This window comes from Balaenoptera physalus, assembly GCF_965194825.1.
Source record: "Balaenoptera physalus genome assembly, chromosome: 3".
Taxonomy (NCBI): domain Eukaryota; kingdom Metazoa; phylum Chordata; class Mammalia; order Artiodactyla; family Balaenopteridae; genus Balaenoptera; species Balaenoptera physalus.
This window is the reverse complement of record NC_138890.1, coordinates 103,578,104-103,586,834: the sequence shown is the minus strand read 5'-3', so window position 1 is coordinate 103,586,834 and position 8,731 is coordinate 103,578,104. Positions and strand designations below refer to the sequence as shown.

Sequence of the window (8,731 nt, the reverse complement as noted above, 5' to 3'; positions counted from 1 at the left end):
AAGAGTCTTTTTTTAAAACTCTGTTACTCCCTGTTTCCACAGTTTTTATAGAGACAAGTATTAGTAATTAAACATGATCATGTAACTCATCATCAGATCAGATATGTTAATGGAAGGAAGATATAGGTCAATATAAGTTGGTATTCCATCAATAAATTGAGTTACATTGCAGAAAGTTTTTTACCAAACCTGAGGCAGTTATTAAATATCTGTATCAGTCAAGGTCCAGTCAGGTGACTGACATCATGCCAGTTATTTGAATAGGGAAAATTTAATATGAAGGATTGTTTACTGGTAGAAAGTAGTTAACTACTGAGGGAGGGGAAGAGGGACACTAGGAGGTTCAAAAGTAGCATATCTCAGACAGACAGTTACTGCCTCCAGGTTAAGGAGAGGACAAGAAAGGAGCTAAGAATGAGGCGAATTCCTTTATCCCATGGCTGAGCTTCAGACTTATTCAAAGAAAGCAAGGCTCTCACAGGAAGAGGCCACTTGCTAGTGGTGATACACCTTTTCGTAGGATGTGGGCTGGCTCTTATCTGTAGAAGCATAGCTCTGTTGCCCACTCTACTGTGTGGGAGGTCAAAGCTGGAAGGAGCTGCAGGTAGAGGGTAGTCTAGGCTGTAACTGGAGCTCCATGCAGGTAGCAGGGTTCCCATGCTGAATCATAGTAACTGAGGACAAGACCTGGAAGAGAAGTGTCTTATTGTTGTGATTGCCTTGCTGAGCCAATACAGGTTAGAGTGGATAGTTTAGCCTTGTGGCCTAAGAGAAGAGTGGCAAATGTACATGAAACACAATATGAAAATTAAGACTCTATATCTACTATGATGACAAAAACATAAAAATCATTATTATGAATTCATAGATTTCTTTCAGAATTAATTTTGCTGGCAACTTGTATCTTATAATCAGAAATATACTTCTTATATCCAGAATATTCTGTTTAAGTGAGTTATTTTTTTGTTTTCACAGTAGAATTTAAAAAATCACTTATCATCTTTATATATTTTAAATTAGTACTAAGAATGGTTTCAGGGTTTCAGTCTTCATCTAAATTACCCCAATTTCCTTTTATCCTTCACCAATCTCTTATTATATATAATTAATTTTCAAACTTCTCACATAGAAATATTCATAGAGAGAATTACTCTAGTTGTGGCCTAAATAAATGAAGACCTGTAAAATAACATTTTTATGAGATTTACTGTTACAAAATGCCACAAGCTATATTGTAAAAGGTAATTTTCTACAACAAAAGATTTTCAGTCTATGAGATGACCCATTTATTTCTAGCTTGATTAAAAGAACCAAATTTCAGTATAACTGAATAATTTATTTAATAAACACATATTGAGTGGCTATTATCAGCAAAATGCTCTGTGAGAATCTGAGGCAGAAATACATAAGACCTTGGTCTTAAGAACTTTTAAATAATGGGTGAAGAATTTGGATGTAACAGATATTAATCAGTATGAGACACATTTGATGTATTAACACAAATTCTGTACTAAAGATTTTAATTCTGATTTTAATGTCTATTAAAAGTTCTAGATCCTACCTGTCACATTTCCAGGTATTATCTATATTGTAGTTCTGCAATTTGTATTTGTTAAGGGTATTATTCTGAATTAGGCCCCAGTGAATATCTTTAATTAATTACTTTTTCTTCCACATTTTAAGTTCAAAGATGAAAAACTGCAACCTACCTTGGCATTGAAACTATTCACAAAATCATTACCCTGCTTTCACAACAGACTCTTTACTGTTTGTATATTAGTGGGTCTTCTGAGTTGATGTTATTACTGAAACATATCTGAACAACTATTCAAACATCAAACACCCAAATATTTTTTGTAATTTTCCTTTTAAATCTGTATCAGACAGAATCACTAGCCTTCTGAGCCAGAGATAAATCAATTTCTACCTCCTACCTACAAGCTAGAGTCAGTCATATCATATAGTCTTATTAAATATTTTCCTCACAAATCCAAGTTAAAACAAGATTCTTACAAGACTTGAGAATTAATCTATTTATCGATACTTTCCAATATTTCTGTCGGTATTAAAATTGACTTCATTCATTTACACTTATTTTTCCTTTGTTACTTAGTAATATTTTAGCACAGTAGATTGTCTGTGATTTAAGAGCCTACAAACTTTTCAATTACAATTAAGAAAGAATAGGGGGCAGTTCAAAATTGCAGCAAAATTGCAGAAAGAGCCTGAACTTATCTCCTCTCATGGACACAACAAATATACAGCTACATATGAATTGTTTCCCTCTGATAATAACCTGAGAACTACCTGAACACACCTGCTCCACAACAAAGGATAAAAAGGACCACATCAAGATGGGTAGGAGAGACAGGCTTCAGGTTTCCCACATATTTAGTGGCTAAGGATGCACTCCCAGGGAACATAAGCAGGGAGATGCCATTCTTGCACACCCCCTTGGCATCAATACAGCTTAACGATACTCCCCAGGAAGGAGCTTATACATTCCTCAGGAGCCCTGATTTTCTCAACTTCACCCAGGGGACACTTCCAGATCTCCTGGTCTGGAAGCCAGCAGGAATTATAATTGTGGCCTCACAGGACTGTATATATCTGCATATTTAAAAGATGCTGCCTGAGATTCTTGCTTCCAATCAGCCTGAAACTAGGTGCCAAATTAGATTCCTCCCTTTGAACACTGACAGGTCTCACACACCTTCAACAACAGGGGCATATCATGAATAAATCAGGCAGTATAGTGAACCACAAAGATTCAAGAGACAATCGAGGGCTAGGGCAGGGTTGAGCAAGGAGGATCATCACCTACACAAGGTCACTCCTTCAACACTGAGAAATGTAGAAGTTTTGCCTTATGCCAAAAAACATAGCCAAGAAAAATGAGGAAACAGAGAAATATGTTCCAAATGAAAGAATAAGACAAAACCTCAGAAAAATAATTTAATGACATGGAGATAGGTAATCTATCTGATAAAGAATTCAAAGTAATGGTCATACTGATGCTCACAGGAGAAGTATGGATGAAAACAGTGAGAACTTCAACAAAGATTTAGAATATATAAGAAAGATTTAATCAGAGCTGAATATGATAGATAACTGAAACAAACAAAAAAATACCAGAGGCTATCAATAGTACTTTAGGTAATACAGAAGAATGAATCAGCAATCTAGAAGACAGGGTAGTGGAAATCACCCAATCAGAACAGAAAAAAAGAAAAGAGAATTTTTTAAAAATGAGGATTGTTTGAGACCTCTGGGACAACATCAAGCATACTAACATTCACATTATAGGGATCCTGGAAGGAAAAGAAAAAGAAAAAGTGACTTAAAACTTACTTGATGAAATAGTAGCTAAAAACTTCCATAACTTGGAAAAGGAAACAGACTTCCAGGACCAGGAAGTAGAGAGTACCAAACAAGTTGAACCCAAAGAGGTCCACGCCCAGATACATTATACTTAAAATGTCAAAATATAAAGAGAGAATTTTTAAAGCAACAAGATAAAAACAACTAGTTACATATAAGGAAAACCTTATAAAATTATTAGCAGGTTTTTCAGCAGAAACTTTGCAGGCCAGAAGGAATGGCATGATATATTCAAAGTGCTGAGAGGAAAATACTTACAGCCAAGAATACTCTAGCTGGCAAGTTTATCATTTAGTATTAAGGAGAGAGAAAAAGTTTTACAGACAATAAAAAACTAAAGGAGTGCATCATCACTAAATTGACTTTACAAGAAATGTTAAAGGGATTTCTTGAAGCAGAAAAGAAAATGCCGTAACTGGAAATAAGAAAATATATGGAAGAAAAAAAATCTCATTAGTAAAAGCCAAATATACAGTAAAGGTAGTAGATCAACCACTTATAAAGATAGTATAAAAGGTTAAAAGACAAAAGTAGTAAAATCAACTCTAACTATCATAAGTAGTTAATACACAAAATTAAAAAGTGTACAATATGACAAAACATAAAATATGGGAGGGATAAAAATATAGTGCTTTTAGACTGTGTTTGACTTAGGTGACAAACAAAATAGATTTTATATATAATATATAAAGCAATCTACTTCATGGTAAACACAAACCAAAAACCTATATAGATATATAAAAAATAAAGAGGAAGGAATCCAATCATAACACAAGGGAAGAGAACAAGAAAAGAAAGGAGCAGAAAAGAACTATAAAAACAACCAGAAAACAATTAACAAAATGGCAGAAGTACACACCTATCAATAATTACTTTAAATGTAAATGTACTAAATGCTCCAAACAAAAGTTACAGAGTAGCTGAATAGATTTTTAAAAAAAGCCTCCTCTACACGCTGCCTACAAGAGACTCACTTTAGATGTAAAGACACATCACAGAGGCTGAAAGTGAAAGGATGAAAAAAGATATTCCATGTAAATGGAAACCAAAAGAAAGCTGGGGATAGCAATACTTATATCAGATAAAATAGGCTTTAAAACAAAGACTGTAACAAAAGACAAAGAAGGGCATTACATAATGATAAAGGAGTCAATCCAATAAGATAAATATTTATAAATATTTTGTAAATATTCATGCATCTAACATAGGAGGACCTAAATATATAAAGCAAATATTAACAGACATAGAGGGAGAAATTGACAGTAATATAATGATAGTAGAGGACTTTAATAACCTACTTTCATCAATGGATAGATAATCCAGAGAAAAAAATTAGTGAGGAAACACAGGGCTTGAATGACACATTAGACCAGATGGACTTGATATATATAGAACATGCCATTCAAAACCTGCAGAATACACATTCAAGTGCACATGGAACATTCTCCAAGATAGATCACATGATAGGCCATTAAACAAGTCTCAGTAAATTTAAGAAGATCATATCAAGCATCTTTTCTGACCAAAACAATGTGAAACTAGAAATCAATTACAGGAAGAAAACAGTAAAAAACAAAAAAACAAAGGAGGCAAGAATATACAACAGAGAAAAGACAGTCTCTTCAATAAATGGTGTTAGGAAAAACTGAACAGACACATGCAAAAGAATCAGATTGGACCACTATCTTAAACCATTTACAAAAATAAATTTAAAATGTACTAAAGACTTGAAAGACCTGAAATCATAAAACTTCCCCCCCCAAAAGTCATAGGCATTAAGCTCTTTGACATTGTTCTTAGCAATATTTTTTTGGACTTATCTCGTCAGGCAAGGGCAACAAAAGTAAAAATATGCAAGTAGGATTACATCAAACTAAAAACCTTTTCTACAGCAGAGAATACCATCAACAAAACAAAAAAGTAAACTACTGAATGGGAGAATATATTTGTAAATTATATATCAGATACAGGATTAATATCTGAAGTATAGAAAGAACTTATACAACTCAATATCAAAACAAACAATGGATTAAAAAATGGGCAGAGTAAATGAATAGATGTTTTTCCAAAGACAACTTCCAGGTGGCCAACAGGCACATGAAAAGATGTTCAACGTCACTAATAATCAGGGAAATGCAAATGAAAACCATAATGAGATATCACCTCACACCTCTCAGAAAGGTGATTATCAAAAAGTCAAAAAATAACAAGTGTTGGCCAGAGTGTGGATAAAAGTGAGCCTTGTGCATTGTTGGTATGAATATAAATTGGTGCAGCCACTATGGAAAGAGTGTGGAGTTTCCTCAAAAAATTAAAAAAAGAATTACCATATGATCTAGCAATTCCACTTCTGGGTATTTATTCCAAAAACCCAGAAACACTACCAAAAAATATATGTATCCCTATGTTTATTGCAGCATTATTTACAATTGTCAAAATATGGAAACGACCTAAATGTCCACTTATAGATTAATGGATAAAGAAGTGTGGTATATAGATACAGTGAAATATTATTCAGCCATGAAAAATGAAATCTTGTCATATGTGACAACATGGATAGACTTAGAGTGCATTATGCTAAATGAGATAAGTCAGATAAAGGCATTTGCCTTATGATTTCACTTACATGTGTAATCTAAAAACAAAACAAAGAGATTCATAGATATAGAAAACAAACTGGTGGTTGCCAGAGGGGAGGCAGGGAGCAGGTGAAATAGGTAAAGGGGATTAAGAGGTACATACTTCCAGTTATAAAATACAGAAGTCACAATGAAGTAATGTCATCATAGGGACTATAGTACTAGTATTGTAGCAACTTTGAATGGTGGCAGATGGTAACTAGACTTATCATGGTGACCACTTTGAACTGTATAAAAATATTGAATCCATAAGATGTATACCTGAAACTAATATGTTGTTATATGTCAGTTGTACTTCAATAAAAAATAATCTTCACCCTTTCAAAAAAAAAAGTTTAAAAAAAAGTAGCTATTGTTTTCTAAAAGTTTCAAGGACCTAAAACATTCCTCTGCAATTTTGAAATAACCTGTAATATAAAGGCGCTATCTTCAATATTAAAAGAAAAATGTGTATTAGTTCACCTTCCACAGTTGCTTTATGTACAAGGATAAATGTAGAAAAACAAAATTAATCACCTCCATACAGTTTTATTGTTTTTATATGCATTTTGTGGTTTATATCATTGGATGGGGACTATGTAGGGGATGCTCTAAGAGACGTCTGGGGATGTACAGATGAAGCAAACAAAGATCTTGATCTTGAGAAGACCATTCTTGGGGGAGATAACCATGAAAATTATCACTGTGAAATGAGCTATGTGTCTGTCTCCAAGAACTGAGCCTGATTATCCTATGCTAATGCTAATCCTATATATTACTACAGTTTTAGTTGCATATTGCTGATGTGTAATGCTGAACATCTTTATATGTGCTTATTGGCCATCTGCATATCTTTGTGATGTATATTTTCTTTGTGAAGTATATTTTCAAATATTTTACCCATTTTTAAGATAGGGTTGTTGGTCATTTTCTTTTTTTCAACTGGAAAGTTTACATATTCTGAATACAAGTCTTTTCACATGTGTGTTTCATAAATATATTCTCCTAGTCTCTGCTGTGTCTTTTTATTTTCTGCACAGTGGAATGGAACTTTTTTGGGGGAATACAGTAGTATGCATTTTTTCTTTTTTGCATTTCTTTGTGCTTAATGCCCATTCTAGTCTTCAAGAGGCACTTGTTCATCTCAGGTAGAATTATTATTTTTGCATCAGGAATGAAAAATAAAGATGGTGTCAGTATGTAGCTTTTTATATATGGAAGAAAATTACTCCAGTCTCCAGAAAACAGTAGTTTTGAAAACCTGGATTTATCAAGAGAAAAGCCTAGTTTAGATTTTTTTAACTTCTACTAATTCATCAAAGAATCAATCCTGGACTATTATAAGATATAAACTCTTAAAACCATGCATAAAAATCCTGTCTTCCTTCCATAAAGAGTGTACTTGAGAATGTGAATAATTTGACACAGCGTTCATCCAAGTCCAGAGGAGAGAGGAATCAGAGAGCTCACACCTACAGTCTTGGCAAACTATGGGAAGAGTTTCAGGGAAAGCATGCCAATAAGCAAGAGCATCCTGATGTCCTATCCAGACTGAAGTCCTGTGGACACCAAAGTAGAGAGGAAAGCAATCATCACTTGGGTTTTTGTCTTTTATCACAATTGGAACTTTGGCAGGGACCATTCCACTGATAGTTCAGTCCCAACCTAGGGTAATTACAGTAGAAACTGTAACAGTAGCATGGGTGTGACTGATTGAAGAGAGTGAAAAAGAACCCAAATTAGCATTCCTAGCATCCTTCTGTTCCTTTAGGTTTTGAAAATGTCTTAGTAATTCTTAAGCAACTTTGGAGTTGGGACGGAGATCAGATGTCAGGAATGCAGCGGAGATTGGACAAGGGTTGTCAAAAGCTACAAGGTGGGCCATCCAGACCTGAGAACAGTTGAATTCATGGATAGAGATTGTTGGGATGGTGTCCAGTCCACATAAGGAGACGGTCAAGCTCTTTAGGAGAACCACCAGTGCAGAGAACACTCTTCCACTAGCTGTAGCAGTATCAGAGAATTACAGGTCTCCCGGGAATGCTACCAGCCTGATGTAACCTCAGATGTCATCAGTATAGGAACTAGCTCAATCACTCACTCTGCAATCTAGACCATCAAAGCACGGAAGATATCCATAAGCATCTGTAGTGTCCTTGCCTCTGACCACTATGTCATCTATAGTCTCGGATATAATTTTATAGAGAAGTAAAGGGGTATGGAGAAAACATGGCAGACTGAGAATTTGTCTTAAAGACTCTGAGTCAGCAAAGTGTGACTAAACCAGAGGCAGGGAAGTGGTTAGAACTCCTCTCAGCCTAACATTACATAGGAGATGTAGTGGGCACAGGGGAAAGATTAAATTTGTAATCGGCTCTTGATGATTTGCTGGATAATTTCTGAAATCTCCACATTTGCTTGGACACCTATGTAGTCTATGAATTTTTAGCTCTTGAATTTTAACTATTAGGAATAAGCCATACACAAAATGTAAAGAATAGCTTTCTGAGCTTCCTCTCTCCTGATTGCTAGTCTTTCTCTTTTGATGTACTGCCTTCTGCTTCCCACATCCAGCTTTCATGGTAGAAATTTTAAAATCTTAATTCATTCTTTCCTTATCAGGACAAGGGGGATGAGGTGTGAGACTGACTTAATGCAACTCTCCCAGTGCTTTAAAGCACCTCTGACTCCTTAGCTCAGCCAGACCCACCCTCCTCATCAGTGGTGATTTT

At 34.8% G+C, this 8,731-nt stretch overlaps 2 long non-coding RNA genes across 4 annotated transcripts in view; both read right to left on the bottom strand.

Annotated features, from left to right (window-relative positions):
* The window catches only part of LOC309659064, a 1,106,759-nt gene that overhangs the window by 140,158 nt on the left and 957,870 nt on the right, over positions 1-8,731 (bottom strand). The gene's annotated exons all lie outside the window — the stretch shown is intronic.
* Positions 1-8,731, bottom strand: part of LOC309659008 — a 637,438-nt gene that overhangs the window by 26,039 nt on the left and 602,668 nt on the right. The gene's annotated exons all lie outside the window — the stretch shown is intronic.